At 44.8% G+C, this 15000-nt stretch overlaps 1 long non-coding RNA gene across 5 annotated transcripts in view; it reads left to right on the top strand.

Annotated features, from left to right (window-relative positions):
• Positions 1-11793: 11793 nt before the first annotated feature.
• The window catches only part of LOC118317697, an 86309-nt gene continuing 83102 nt past the window's right edge, over positions 11794-15000 (top strand). For 2 of the 5 annotated variants that reach the window (XR_004795498.2, XR_004795497.2), the window contains exons 1-2: positions 11794-11986; positions 14356-14556. This is a non-coding gene — a long non-coding RNA (uncharacterized LOC118317697). The remainder of the gene's footprint in view (positions 11987-14355; positions 14557-15000) is intronic. The other 3 variants (XR_004795499.2, XR_004795496.2, XR_004795495.2) reach the window with 2 other exon arrangements.

Below are 15000 nucleotides of genomic sequence, written 5' to 3'. Positions count from 1 at the left end.
AGCTTTTTTAAAACACGCTGCTACACAACCAGCAAGAAAAACGCGGTTGAAAGGCCAACAACCAACAATGAAGAAACAATAAACACAAGTCATAAAAAGTCAAAACAGGCTTTTTCAAATTTCACATATACCACATATGTACTAGTGTGATTAATCCCTAACATGATTATGTTATTGATATTTGCATCATCTGTATGAAAGCACACCGTTAGAGTATCATTATTGGCCGTTTTAACCTCTCAGTGTCTGTTACTGTATCTGCTAAAGGAAAAAAACTCCACGCACCACTATACACTTAATATGTTTGACATCATTGTGTTTTGTTGTTGCGTATTGATAGCAACCGCGAAGATGAAAACATAATTATCTTTTAAAAGGCCGCAGCGCTGAGGAGTCTTTGACTGACACGAGAACATTCGGAGGTGCGGCGGGACCGAAACGCCACCACATGCCCTTTTCTTGCGCCAACAACAACAACAACAACAACAACAACAACAACAACAACAACAACAACAGCATCATCGTCAAAACACCGAGGAAGTCATAGATTAACGTTTTAACTCAGGGCTCTTTGTGAGATAATCTGTCAATTACAGGAAGTAGTTCTCTGCCTCTCCGACTTGTTCTGCCTCTGGTGTCTTTGTCCTCGCCAGTTCTTTGATGTTCAGTTGACAAGTGAGGATTACACCGGAATGCACTTCCCACCGCTCGTCCTAATGAAAACCGAATCTATATTTGGTGCGTAGAGAGGGTCTGCGTGTGGCGTTCATTATATAGGACGAGTAGGGCTGTCAGAGCGCCAGAGAGACAGACAGCGACAGAATAAGAAGTGGGAACAGTGGGCTGTAATAATAGTGGTAATTGAGTTAATCCAACTGGAGCTGTGGTGGCTGTTATGATTTACCCCCGGATTATAAAATACATGCCGGCGTTAATTGATCCCTGGTATCCATAGCAACTTGAACCTACAGGGAACCGGGAGGGCGCGCGTGCGGCTCGCACGTGGCCAAAAGTATGCAGACGCACACAGGAAGTACGCCTTACACCCATGTGCGCACTGCAAAAACATCCAAAGGTTTGGAAAAATTTCAAGGCAACTCTGCCATTTCTGAATTTTGAGGCCAAATTCAATTTGTTCTGATCATATACTCTACACAATTGTAAAGACGTTTTTTCTTAATGCCAAGAATTCTAGTGTCGCAGCTCCCCGGGGTCCAGGGGATTCAACCACTTCATACGTAGACATGACTGAATTTCTCCACTTTATTCAACCAACGCTGTCACCTCCAGGATGTCAGCGTTCCCTTGAAGAGAGACGAGAGGTGGTTCAGCGTGTGGACACAAACCCCTGCGGACGTGATCAGGAGACCCCAGTCTTTGTGAAAACCCCTGCAGAACTCCTCTGTAGACCCCGTTTTTGGCCTGACTTTGGTTTTGCCGGGATAAATCAAGTGTTGAAGGCAACTTTAAAGCTAAAATGTAATAAAGCTACTTGTAGTTAAGCTTTAAAAAGCCATTAAATATTCTTTGTTCACCTCATTTCATAAAAATCATAGTAATCCGTGAAGTTTCCTTTTCTACAGGGTTAGGGTCGACAATCTCGTTTCCATGGCCGTGAATGTGCTGCAGTAGTCGGGGTAATGTGGCCTCGCTCACTGTCGGTTTTCCAGTTCATCCCAGAGATTTTCAAATTTGCTTAAACGTGTCCTCCAACTCTGCCACCAAGCACCGGTGCTGCGATAAACTGACGCCATTATGGTCAATGTTTGTGTCGGTTGAGGCATGAAAAAATAGATCGGTATTGGTTTCATAGAGAATGTGATGTTGGTTAAAATACGTAATTTCCTGATACTTCAACGCGGTCAGGAAATAGATGATATCGCGGTTCAAGTCACGTTTATTGATATAGCACATTCAAAACAACCACAGTTGACTAAAGTGCTGTACAATAAGGACAAACGTAGAAGAGCAGAACGATGAAATACAAAAAGATAAAATCATTTATTTAAAAAAACAAAACAGAAGTATAAAATGAGTTTAACCTTGAATATGTCTATAGGAGGGGGAAACTTAGAATTAACTGATATTAAGGTTAAAATTAACTTATATTCTCTGGTACAAATCAGGAGTCAAACAAAAAAAAAAGGCTTCCCCAAAGTGTTAGCACAGAGGTTTAAGGTTGTGCTGCAGCATTAGGATTAAAAACCAAACAGCCTCCAACCTAACGCACACATACGATGTAGGACGGTCAAAGTCTCTGTGAACACTGTGTTCAGCATGAAAATAGTTAACTCTATCCAGCGATCTCTCTCTCTCTCTCTCTCTCTCTCTCTCTACCTGCTGTGATCTATGTCTCTCTGCCTCAGGGGAAACACAATCATCAGTCAGTGGATCCACCCATCCATCCCTCCGCCGTGCCCAGGGGCCCCCCGGGCCACTCCTAACCCCAGAACGCTGCACCCTCCCCGGGATGAAACCTGGCCCCCCACCTCCCTCCCTCCACCCTCCCTGGAGCCTCCACGGAGCCGCTGGCTTTGACTCGTCTTACAGGGCGTCGATTCAGCCTGAAATCAAACCCTGGTGAGAGAACACAGGCCCGGACAGACAGACAGACAGACAGACAGACAGACAGACGGACAGACAGACGGACAGACGGACGGACGGACGGACAGACAGACAGACAGACAGACAGACAGACAGACAGACAGACGGACAGACAGACAGACACACAGACAGACACACAGACAGACACACAGACAGACAGACAGACAGATAGATGGAGCGACAGTGAGGTTTGATACGTGGGGAGAAGATGAGCGGACGCAACCAGGGAGGGAACAGAGACGACGTCCTCAGGGACAGGTGGAGATGAATGGAGGCTGGAAGTGTGTCACTTTCCTGTGGGAGGAGGGGAAGGAGAAGTTGCAGCTCCACCGAACTCGATCAAGCCTAATGCACCGACTGCACCTAGCTTTTTTTTTTTTTACCAAGAAACCCTGTTTTGGAACAATGCTGTGGGAAGGAGAGAGAGAGAGAGAGAGAGGATCAGGAGACTCCTCTACTTACCAGCTGTTGTTATACACACACACACACACACACACACACACACTGTCACACGCACACACACACTGTCATACACACACACACACACACACACACACACACACTGTCATACACACATTCTTCTCTTCCTTGTAAAGTACCATGTGCAACCTCTACAGTCACATGTCAACAATGACATACAGTCAGATTACATAATTTATCCACAGATCATTTAAAGATGAAGATGACGACACTGTACAGATGAATCCCAACATCTTATTTATCACCGTGTGTTTTGCCATACTTTGCATCGGCTACAGCTTCTTTGTGAAACCAAGAGATTGGATTTTGTAAGTGATGTGAAATCCACTCAGAAAAGAAGAAAAAAAACGGAAGAAAGAATCTTACAGAAGAAATTTGAATCAAGCATTTCACTGTATTTCAAGGTTCGGACAAATTTGGAGCAAATTTCCAATCCGAGGAATCAGTTTTTCAGTTTTTCACGTCTACCTAGACTACTCTGCAGTACTGTATCCTTCTCTTCTCTCCTCTTCCCTTCCCTCTCCTCTCCAGCATCCATCACCCAGAAGTTAACATGGGGGGAAAATAAACTTTGAAGCTCGGCAACCTCCGGGCACCGAGGAAAAACTGAGAGTGTGGCGGAAGACAGCAAGAATAGCGGGTAGATGAAGAGGGGAGTGAGGAAGAGTCGCCGAATGCTCCCGCCCAGCCATCAAGCGGATTTTACGCAAACTTTTGAACGAGTCCCAGAAAGTGAAATGCGAATTCATGACACGGTGGCGTCAGCGGAAGTCGACGAGAACAAAGGGCAGGAAGCAGATTTGGAGATGACCGAATTGTATTTCTTTTTTCTCCTTTACTAAACCGAGAGCTAAGCGACTTGTCCGTCCGTCCATCTGCCTTGCGAGAAATCCTCCGGCTCTGTCTGCGGGTATTGGGTTTCCTGACATTAGCGGCGGCCGTCGCGGCTCCGAGGGCCGCTTCCCTTTGAAGCTCCGGCAGTGCTGCTGCGGCTCATTTGGTAACAGGTTGGGAATGGGCCGATGGCGAAAAATGAGACCCCAGTCGCCTTGGAAACGGGTCCCCCTCACCCCAGCCACCCCGCCCAGCCGTCACGACGTGTTTTGGAGGGAATGTACAGTGACATTTAGCCGGTCTCTTCGGCTAAGGGAGGACTGACACGCACGGACGGGGTCGGCGGGTAAACACACAGAAAGATAGAACAAACACAGCGAGAGAGACTCCAATGATGTCGGCCTGGTCCAAGTGGGGACTTTGTAGTGTTTGTACTTGAAGGAGCGTTTGGTTTTAAATGCCACATCAAAAAGTGGTTTTCTCTCTCCCAGGTTTAGACTTAATATTGGTTATTGGTAATATACTGTTTTGAGTGCATGAGGTGCGTTCATCTTCTCATGCCTCCTAATTCCACAGCACACTTCCTGCTGTCTCTAAGCTCCACCAATCGCAAGCCGACACGCTCGCCTCGAGCAAAACGCTCAAAAGCTGCCAAAGTTTCCAGATGTTCTCTTTCTCTCTCTCTCTCTCTCTCTCTCTCTCTCTCTCTCTCTCTCTCTCTCTCTCTCTCCTTTCAGTCATCTGTCAGTCCAACACCGCTGCATGACCCACCTGCTGCACCACCCCAACCCCCAGGATGCCTGGTCATCCAACCAGAGGTCCTTCACGGGACGTCCCAACTCCGAGCTCGCGTCCTCATCACCGCCGCCTGAGAAAGGAAAAGTCTTCCTTTGTATCTCAAGCACCTAATTCATCGCAAAGCGTCCATGGTGTTCTACTTCCCGTCAGGGGTAGAGCTTGACAGGAAGTACCAAAGTCTATTCCTCCTGCTCACAATAAATAACATTTTATTCCAAGTGACTTATTGTCACTAGCTGCTTGATAAGTCGGACCAGATTGAGCTGTGAGCAGCTCTGACGGTGGGTGCACCCCAAATGGTCAAGAAGTTGATTGTGTAATGACGAATGGTTTCACCCTCAACGGCCGCCATCTTGGGAAGCTTTTCTAATTTGTAAAAAAAAAAAAGAAAAAAAGAAAGGTGGCTGAGGAAGGAGGACGTGTCCTCAAACTGATTTGAGACTCAAAAATTGTCTGCTATTTTTTTTATATATATAAAATTACATAAACTTAAATGCTCCACTAAAATGTTTAAGAGAAGCATTTTTCTGAGCAACGGGACCTTGTTGATTTTTTTCTCGGCAGAGAAGAAACAAGTTACAGGTGCATTGGGGCAATAATCAATGGAACAATCATTTGATAATAAAAATGATTACAACATTTTTTAATGTTTTTTTTATTATTTTGATATTATATGATCAAGACTCATCACTTTAACTCAGATAGCAGAATTTGTTCCTTGCTTGTTCCTGCTCCGTCACAACATTAATAATTCCCAAAGCTTTTGATCCCAATGCACCTAAATCTGACTATTTTGTCCTCCAGCGACTTTGTCCCTCTGCACCTCAGGAGAAATGAAGTTCGTCTGCGGGCTAAGCAGTTAATCATAATAAAGTGAAGTATCCAATCTTGAACTGGGCGTGTCATTCAGATGGATGTTCCTGTGCGCAGGTCGTGTGCATGATCAGAAACATTTTTTTTCTTCTTTTTAAAACAGCAAACAGCTTTTCCCTGCCGTAATCAAGCTGAGAGCAACCTGAAGCATTTAAAGTAGTTTACATCTCAGTCTATATGCTCTCTCGCTGCGCCCCTCCCTCCCTCTTCATGTATCTGTCTCTATCATTTTTCACTCCTCACATCTCTCTCTCTCTCTCCCTCCCTCTGCTGATTAAGAGCTCAACCTGTTGTTGTCGCCACTCTTTTCTTGATTACCTGCTACTTTTTTAAAATTTCCCCTTCATCTTCCTCCTCCTCCTCCTCCTTATCTCCATCTCTTTTTTTGGCCTTGCCGCTCGCTCAACCACAAAGTGTGTGTACCTCCGTGTGTGTGTCTGTGTGTGTGTGTGTTGATGTTGTTGTTGATTTTGTGTCGTGCGTACAGTGTGTGTGTGTGTGCGTGTGTGTGTGTGCGTGCGTGTGTGTGGTGATGCGCGGCGGCCCTAACGAGTTTGATAGCCGTCACCTGATATCGTGATGAGGGCTGCTGTAGTGCAGCGGGAGCAGCAGGAGCGAGAGGAGAGTTAGGTTTCTTTGCTGTAATTAGTTTTCCCAGCCTCTAATTATAGCAGACAGAATTACGAGCCTGATTGACTGTCATTTCAGCATTTTAATTCCTGGAATTACCCTTTTTTTCTCAAAAGAAAAAAGAAAAGATGGAGGGTTGTTGTTTTGACAGGCAGGCGTGTTGGGATGGGGTTGGCAGCGTGCGGACCATACCCGCGCACACACACACACACACACACACACTGACAGGTTGGACAGAGGTAAACACACTTTGTCAGAGTGAAACAAAGAGACATACTGAGGAGCAGTTAAATGAGAATCCTGAACTGGTAAACACACCAAACACTGAGGATCCAGTGACCTTCGAATCACAAGCGGTATGGATAATGGACGGCCGGGCGAAACATATAGCGGGCAAAGGAAATGACGAAAGCACGCGTCCAGTTTTAAACACAACACTCTCGACTCCTCTTAACCCCCAAGCCGTGTCGTTCCTTAACCCTCATCTTTAATTCATCCCGAACCAAGCGGCCTCCACTCAGAGCAGATTAGAGGAGCCGAGAGGCGACACATGCAGAGTGGGTTTGTTTCTCCCCTGTTCATGTTCTGGAGGATGTGAATAACTTTTGAAACAAGGTAATCAATCAAATTCAAATTTGAGAGTTTAAATCTTGACAAGCACAGAACAATTTGCTGAGCATTTGCAAGGATGTTCTCTTTTCAACGGTGTCAGTGACTTCCTGTATATTTAAAAAAAAAAAATTCTGTCATCATCACCAGCAAGTTGAAAAAAACGAGAGGCCCATTTTCCATTGATCCCTCCTGGATTCAATAGTCACTAGTGAAGGAGGCAATATCTGTACCATACAAATGTCACAGAATAAATATAGTAATGATTTATTTAGGAAGAAATGTAACATTAAGAAGTTCAAGAAGTTTTATATGACCCATTCTAAGTTTGTGGAAAAAGTGAACAAAATGTTTTATACTGAACTGCAAATAATGCACCGTACAGTTCGGACACTTTTACGACTATACTTGATTCAACTTTCTTTCGAAAAAGTCGCTCACACCCGGACCATGAGAGAGCTCATGGCGACCTAGTTTTACAGTCTTGGTCTGAAAGGTCAGAGGTTTCCATGAGTCATGTCGTGTGATTAGACGTACACTCTACATCACTGCGTCTGCTCTGCTTGATGAACACACACACACACACACACACACACGCACGCACGCACGCACGCACGCACACACCGCTGTAATTGGATCCCGCTCCTCATATCAGGTGTGATTCCCGTCAACGCGCCGCAGTGATAAGCGAGTCAACACCCTGTTCCCCTGCCCGTGTTTCCACGCCGAGCGCTCAGACCACATCCTGCGACAACAAGGGGGAAACCGCATCGACGAGGGCAAAGTCCTCGAAAGTCTGTATGTTGCAATTTTAGGATTTTAATTTGGCCGAACTCTGTCCCTGTTCTTTGTCAATTTTATTCATTGTTTATCATCTTGACGATCAAACTCAACATCTCGAACACAGGCGGCCTTCTGCATTTTTGAGTGTGAGTGTGATGGGAAGGTGTGTGTGTGTGTGTGTGTGTGTTTTGCTTGTGCGTTGCCACTCATGGTGCTGTAGTGACCTGAGAACTCCCTGATCTCATTAATAATCCGGCTGACTGAACTGAGCCCGCTCCGAGGAGCCCCCCCCCCCCCCCCCCCCCCCCCCCCCCCCCTCCGTCTCTCTCCTTTCCCCTTATCGTCTTTTGTTTCTGGCTTTTCGTCTTCTGCCTTTTTCTTTTGTTCCTGCTTCTTCTGCTCTACTTCGTCCCCCTCCGTCCTCACCATCCTCTCTCTCTCTCTCTCTCTCTCTCTCTGTCCCTTATATCTCTCCGTCAGTCTCTCGTTCGCTCTCCCCGCAGGCCTCTGCCGCTGATAGAGCAGCTGCCCCTCGACCGATTAACTCTGCAATCCCTTAATAACAATCTCATTCCCTCTATCCCTCCTTCCCTCCCTCTGTCTCTCTCTGAAGCCCTCCCAGTTCATTTGACCACTTTATTCCAACCTCCCATTCATGGGGCTCAGATCACACAAGGGGCTGTAATGACAGCACATTTATTAATTAATTGCATGTGTAATTGCTAAAATTAAGTTTCGGAAACTTGGTAATGATGTGAGGAATTACAGGGATGGAAGGAGGAGACGAGCTTTGAAGACATGCCCCCCCCCAACTTCTTTTTCGACTGGAGGATGGGGGACGGGCATGGATGGATGGATGGATAGGAAGGGAGAGAGAGAGAGAGAGAGAAGGACGGGAGGCGAGGGAGGGGCGGGAGAGGAGTAATCCAGGAGGAGAGGCGCACTGTAGGGTTGATCAGAGTCGGGGAGTTTTGTCTCTGGGCTAATCTTCTCTTCTGAAGTGGTGTCATGGCCGTCACTCCGCTCTTCCCGTCAGTCCATTGGTCTGTCCGTCGCGCGGCTGCAAATTCCCCCATTGATTCAGACCGGGCCACTTTAATTAACTTCCTCCCTGAGATAATGGCTAGCTCAGAGGAATCTGCTCGCCGCGAGGAAAAAAAAACTCAGAGAAAAACTTTTCCCTACGTCTCCGGAATGGCTAAGGCGCCCCCTTCATCGGTGGCGTAATTTATTTCTTTTTATTGTCAAGTCTTCGTCCGAAAAATGAGATTTGAGCGCGGAGAGCGAATTGTTTATTGTCCCGGGCGTTCGGGAGCAGATGTGGTTTTCCGGGTCTCTCTGTGCTGAGGCGATAGGAGCGGGCTCCATTATGTGTCGAGTGTGTAATTTCACTGGACGGACGCTTGGATGGGAAAAACGTCCTTGGGGGGATAAATGGTTTATCAGACATGTGAACTGTGGAGACGGAGAGCGAGAGAGCGATGTGGAGGAGGAAAAAAAGTGAGAGTGAAAGAATAGAGCTGTCTATGGGACAGTTTCTACTCCGTCGTATATTCATACCTCTGAATGAAGTCAATTTGTGGAAAACACATCATGTCATTCACACTCTTGGCCTTCCATACTTTTTATTTGGCCCTAAAACGTCACCTTTCTCACTCATTCAATGCCAGAACGAAGCAGTCGATAATGAAAGTACAGACACCGTAACAACGCAGAGGCAAAAACCTGAACCATTCACTTGTTGCATGAAGCCGGTTAAACACGTCCGCGTCAATATTGTATTGTGTACTTTGGCTTTTCAGGTGTCGCTTCCACTGACATGGAGGAGGCGGGGCTTATGACCTTCACTGCAGCCAGCCAACAGGGGGCGATAAAGATGATTTGTCAGGTGAACTCAAGGCTCCTTCTCCTGCGACTACGATGTTTAAATGTGGTGTTTAGGCCAGTGAATAGAAACAGACAAATGCATCTGTTAAAACACATCTAACTGTATAATGTTACAATATAAATGAACGTTTCTCATCACTCAGGGCAGCAAATGGTGACAGGTTTTTATAAAGTCTCAATTTCCTGTCTGTATTCATCTCACTAGGTCGTTCCACATTTGTTGCCTACACTGTCCAGCGGTCCACGCTGTGACCTTTGACACAGACAGGTCTGCGTCGTCGGGGTTTCGAACGATAGCCGCTCCGGTGTCGTTTTACCAGCGAGAGTACGTCTGAAAGCTCTTGCAGGTCCAAAATGAGCGAACATCTCCTCGTCTCCTCTACCTGTCTGCTTCCACCGAGAGGCACAAAGAGGGGGCAGCTAATCCATGTTGGTGTGGAGGGAGGAGGGAGGGAGGGCCGGTAAACCCAGCCAGCCACTCCGCTGTGAGGCCTTGTGATAGCAGAGACACTTGATCACATTTATCTGCAGTTTACACCTTCCCGTCTTGATCTCTGAGCTATACGGGGGATCGCCTTTCCCTACTCAAAGAAAGAAAGCGGGCGAGCAAGTGAGGGGTTTGGGGGTGGAGGGGTGGATGGACGGAGGGAGAGAAAAGAGGCCAGGGCCCTCTGTGTGAATGCTGGTCGGGGGTTGTAAAGCGAGCTGGGCGATGACAGCTAAATGCGCAAATTTTCTACTGGGACTCAGGCTTTGTCTCCCAGGGAGGGCTCGGCCATGGAGCTGTGACATCCAAGGATCGGTTCGCTTTTTCTAAGAATCTAAAAGATGCACACGCAGAAGTTTGGTGACTCAGTTCTGTTACGGAGAGTCATCGTGTAGCACGACTGACAAATCATATCCAGGCGTTTGTGTGTTCATCAGTTTATTAAATCTTCTTGATAAAATACTCGGGCTCAGTCAGTGTGAAACAAAACTCACAGCGGAAGTATCACAAACTTTCTACTTACAAAAAGCAATGGACAGTGGCCTGGACGAGGAGTGATGAGTCTCTGTAGAGTCTGTATGAATTTGAATGTGATTACGGACATCTTCAAACATTTTACAATTGTCTTTCTTGACAATAAGTTTGTTAGATGGATTTGATTTTTTTAAACCTATTTCTGAAAATCATTGTGATAATTAAATATTTTACTGTGTGTGAAAGCTGTCATTAATATTTTGCATGATTATTTGATGTAATATGTGTATCCTGCTCTACATAAGGATAGTTAATTCATTGTTTTCCTTTTTTTTAATTATTGCCTTGTTTAAGTCAGTCAAACTATCTCTGTTGCACTTGTCTCAAATTTTCAGTCGGAGCTTCAACTGCAGCAAAAGTTGGTTGTAAAAAGTCAACAAACACCAATGTCAAAACGGAATTATCGAAATGCTTATCTTTATTTACAAAAAATCTATCTATTGGTTCAATTTGTCACAGGTTTGTAGGCGTCTGAAACATTTAGAATATTTCCTCAGGGGGATTTCTACACTTCACACATAAATCACTGATGCATGCAATATTGCTGGAAATATTGCTGATTTGTAAAAATAACAACAAAACAATAAATAAATCATTTTAATTTACTGACACTCGAGTGATAATTATCTAACCCTTAACTTAATTGAAAGATCACATCATGATGAAAAATTATGACTATAGCCTGGAGCACAGCAGAGAATAAGATCAGCAACAAAACACTAAACTCTGTCTGTGTAAACTAAGTGTACGTGTACATGTACAGTAAAATGCAGAGGTGAATTATCTCTGCTCCAAGAATCAAATATAGATGTTATTGGGTCAGAGCAAATGAAGATGGCACACAACATAAATGAAATATTTCATGTCCGCCTAAAGAAAATAAATTTCACAGTGAATATCTCCTATGTAATAATGCAGATGAAGCCCATTCCTCTTGAAACCCATAGAACAACAACGGAACATTGTCTGTGCCAGATTTCATGCTGATGAAGTGAATCAGGGCAAAGTTACAGGCTTTAGTAGGGACTTGGTCCGACGGCCGCTCCACAACTGTTTTAATTTAATGAAGACAGGTGAGCATCTGTCTCTCCATAAACGATCTTTGTAGTGCGACATAATGTCGTCAGACCTTCGAACAGACTCAACATGAAGTACGAAGGCGTGTATCTATCTCAGCAGTGCATTGGTCAATCTGGGTGATTGACACGTGTACAGAACAGTCAGAGCCAGTAGAGTCTGCGGACAAGCATCACAATCCCTCCCCCGGACACCATTCGCTATCTGTGAGTGGAACCCGCTGTGACGCCTTTTTCCCCCGACACCGTTTGACACGCGACTTCCGCATGTGTAGTCGAAGTAGGACTGACCGGACGGATAAATATCTTGAAGTGATGAGCGGTCTTGGTGCTAGCTAACAGAATCGGATTTATGGATCAAAACACAACCTTTCCTGCAAATACTTAGACGGTAAGACATAATTCATGTGTGTCCCTCTGTTGATATACGAACATTGGTCTGCGGCTGGTGAGCTGAATGTTTGTCTGAGAGTAAAAGAGGAAGGAGAGTGTTGGAATCTGTAGAGGCTGAGGCGTTAGCATGATATGTGGCTTGTGTTGTTAGCATGTTGGTAGCAGCATCTATCATGTGAAGTTGTCGTATTTATGTGATATGCCGACTCAGTTGCTCGGTGTTTTAATTATGTTTCATGTCGGTGGAGAGGGTTGACACTGGCGTGTGGCCGAGCGTCTCCCCGTTCTGTGCTTCATAGCTTCATGTTTAGCATGTAGCATGTGTGGCTTCATAGCTTCATGCTTAGCATGTAGCATGTGTGGCTTCATAGCTTCATGTTTAGCATGTAGCATGTGTGGCTTCATAGCTTCATGCTTAGCATGTAGCATGTGTGGCTTCATAGCTTCATGCTTCATAGCTTCATGTTTAGCATGTAGCATGTGTGGCTTCATAGGTTCATGTTTAGCATTTAGCATGTGTGACTTCATAGCTTCTTGTTTAGCATGTAGCATGTGTGATTCAAGATATCATTTTTATGTCACTTTTTGATGCAAACATTTTTGTTGTTGCTCTTCTTCGGCTGCTTACTCGATGACAGAGAGTTATAATCAACACACCATTGGAATCAGTGTACTGATTAGCTTGGAATATCACGAATGCCACGTGTGGACATATAGGACATGTACAATTTTCGTGCTTATGCAATATGCTGATTTAGTTGTTTGTTGTTTTAATCGTGTTTCATACAGGTGTAAATGTTTGATATTGAGGTGTAGCCAAGTTTCTAGCCTTTCTGTGAATATGCTGTACGGCTCAGTTGCTTCATGTTGAGAAAAATGAGGAGTGATTTGGTCCAATTGTGTCGGAGCCAAGGCCCAATTATGTTCCTATGGAGCAGGTCTTATTTAAACACAGTTGTCTCAGGGCAGCTGGTTTTATTTTCAAGTGCAGCAGCAGTATAAGCTTGAACTTTTGATATAGGTAATACTGAAGAAATATGACAAATTGGAAGTTGGTGGCTTTCGCCCCCCCCCCCCATAAAAAAACAACTGACTTTTGTGTTTATGCAACTTCCACATGATCTTGTGTAAGATCAGGGAGAAGGTAATGGGACGATCGTCTTCCGGGTTATAATGCCATCATGTTGACTTTCAGACAGCGGGGATGTAAACCCTCGTTCGTCTCTGGTGTCAAAGGTGCACTTTTAATTTTTCCTTCTTGGTAGAAGGCATGTCACGATCACTGCTTTTTGCTGCACGATATATTGTACCCGAGATTATTGCGATAGACGATATTATTGTCCTTTTAATACTGAATCGTGTGAGCTTGGTCTTTGGTGCGAGTCCTACATGATTTGTTTTGCTGCTGAGAGAAATGTTCTTAGAAAAATACTAAGAAATATTTTCTGACATTTTATAGACCAAACCAGTGATTTTATTAATCATACGACGAGAACAGAGGAGAGGACAGAAGCAGCGAGGCTTGCTGGACCGTTGTTGACATTCATTCTTATGTCAACAAACACAACGGCTGTTATTGAGGTCAATAAATTTGATTGAGTTCATATTCATGTATCGTACGATAAGTCGATAACCTAATTATCGTGACGGGCCTACTTGGAAGTAGGATACTCCATTACATACATTTAGCTGCATGGTCTACAGTGGTACTGCTGCACATGGTAGCTTCTGATCTAGGGAGATATAGGGAGAGGACATTTAGAGCTGGTTGGAAGAAGCACACACACACACACACACACACACACACACACACACACACACACACACACACACACACACACGCACACACCAGCCTGGAAGCCCTACAATGTAAAGGAGCAATAAGAAGAGATAATCCCCCAGGATTCTTCATGGGAACAGTCTCCTGTTGTTTAGTTGTAATTATCCTTTAATATGGACTCTGATGTCGTCTCTGCTTTCTTTTACGCTGTCTCACACACGCACTCAAACACACACACAGACACGCACACACACACACACACACGGAGACAGTACAGTACATACACACACACACACACACACACACACATACACACACACTGTGTGCATCATTACACTCACTGTATTGCCTTACACAGGTAGAAACCCGATGACTGCGTTAAGCTGTTTAAGACTCTTTTAGCTTCATTAAGACGAACGGACAGAGCTCAGTCAGACAAAGTAGCTTTCAGACAAAGTAGCCGCAGTCCGCGGCGTTCAGTCATGGTTAATTTAACCACGGACCAAATGTCAAGTGATTTTCAACTTTTCCTTTATTCGGCTCCTTCTGATACCTTCTCCTCTCCTCTATTCCGTCCCCCTTTACAGTGGTAATGCAGATGTGCTGACTGAGAAAATGCATCTGTTGCATGGCAGCCAATGTCACTCATCTCGCCTGTTTGTGGAAATCACACCTGAGCCAAAAAAAGAAAACCTCAGCTCTGCGAGTGGTTTCACGTGTCTCCATTACGCCCGGGGAGAGGCAGGATTCAGCTTTAGAGCCGCTCGGAGCGACGTCAGGAATTAAAAGTAAGTGATGGGAAGTGATCTGACAGAATTACTCAGAGTGACAAGATGGAAGTTTGCTGTTTTCTGCTGTAATGTGGTTTCTCAAGCGTGCCCGAAGATGAAAGTGCTTAGGGAGCCGTCTCAAAGAAAGATTTTTTTAAGATCCCGGCATAAAAATTCCCTGTATTGCGCAAGTAATTTTGCTTCCATGGCCTCATGCTATTATAAGCTATTATATATTTCCTTCCTTACATGCAATTATTCTGTCATTAGCCTTGTATATCAGTCATTATCCCTTAACAGTTTGGCTATAACATCACATTCTGCTCCCTTTAAAGTTACCTATTCATAAAATGTCCTTATTTACTGACTTTCCAAGATAATTCCTCATATTCTACACAAACGACTGTAACATTTTCCAAGGCGATGAGGACGATAGATTTGGGATTATTACAGACAACAGAC

This window comes from Scophthalmus maximus, chromosome 13, assembly GCF_022379125.1.
Source record: "Scophthalmus maximus strain ysfricsl-2021 chromosome 13, ASM2237912v1, whole genome shotgun sequence".
Taxonomy (NCBI): Eukaryota; Metazoa; Chordata; class Actinopteri; order Pleuronectiformes; family Scophthalmidae; genus Scophthalmus; species Scophthalmus maximus.
The sequence above is the reverse complement of the archived record's forward strand: the minus strand, read 5'-3'. Positions and strand labels throughout refer to the sequence as shown.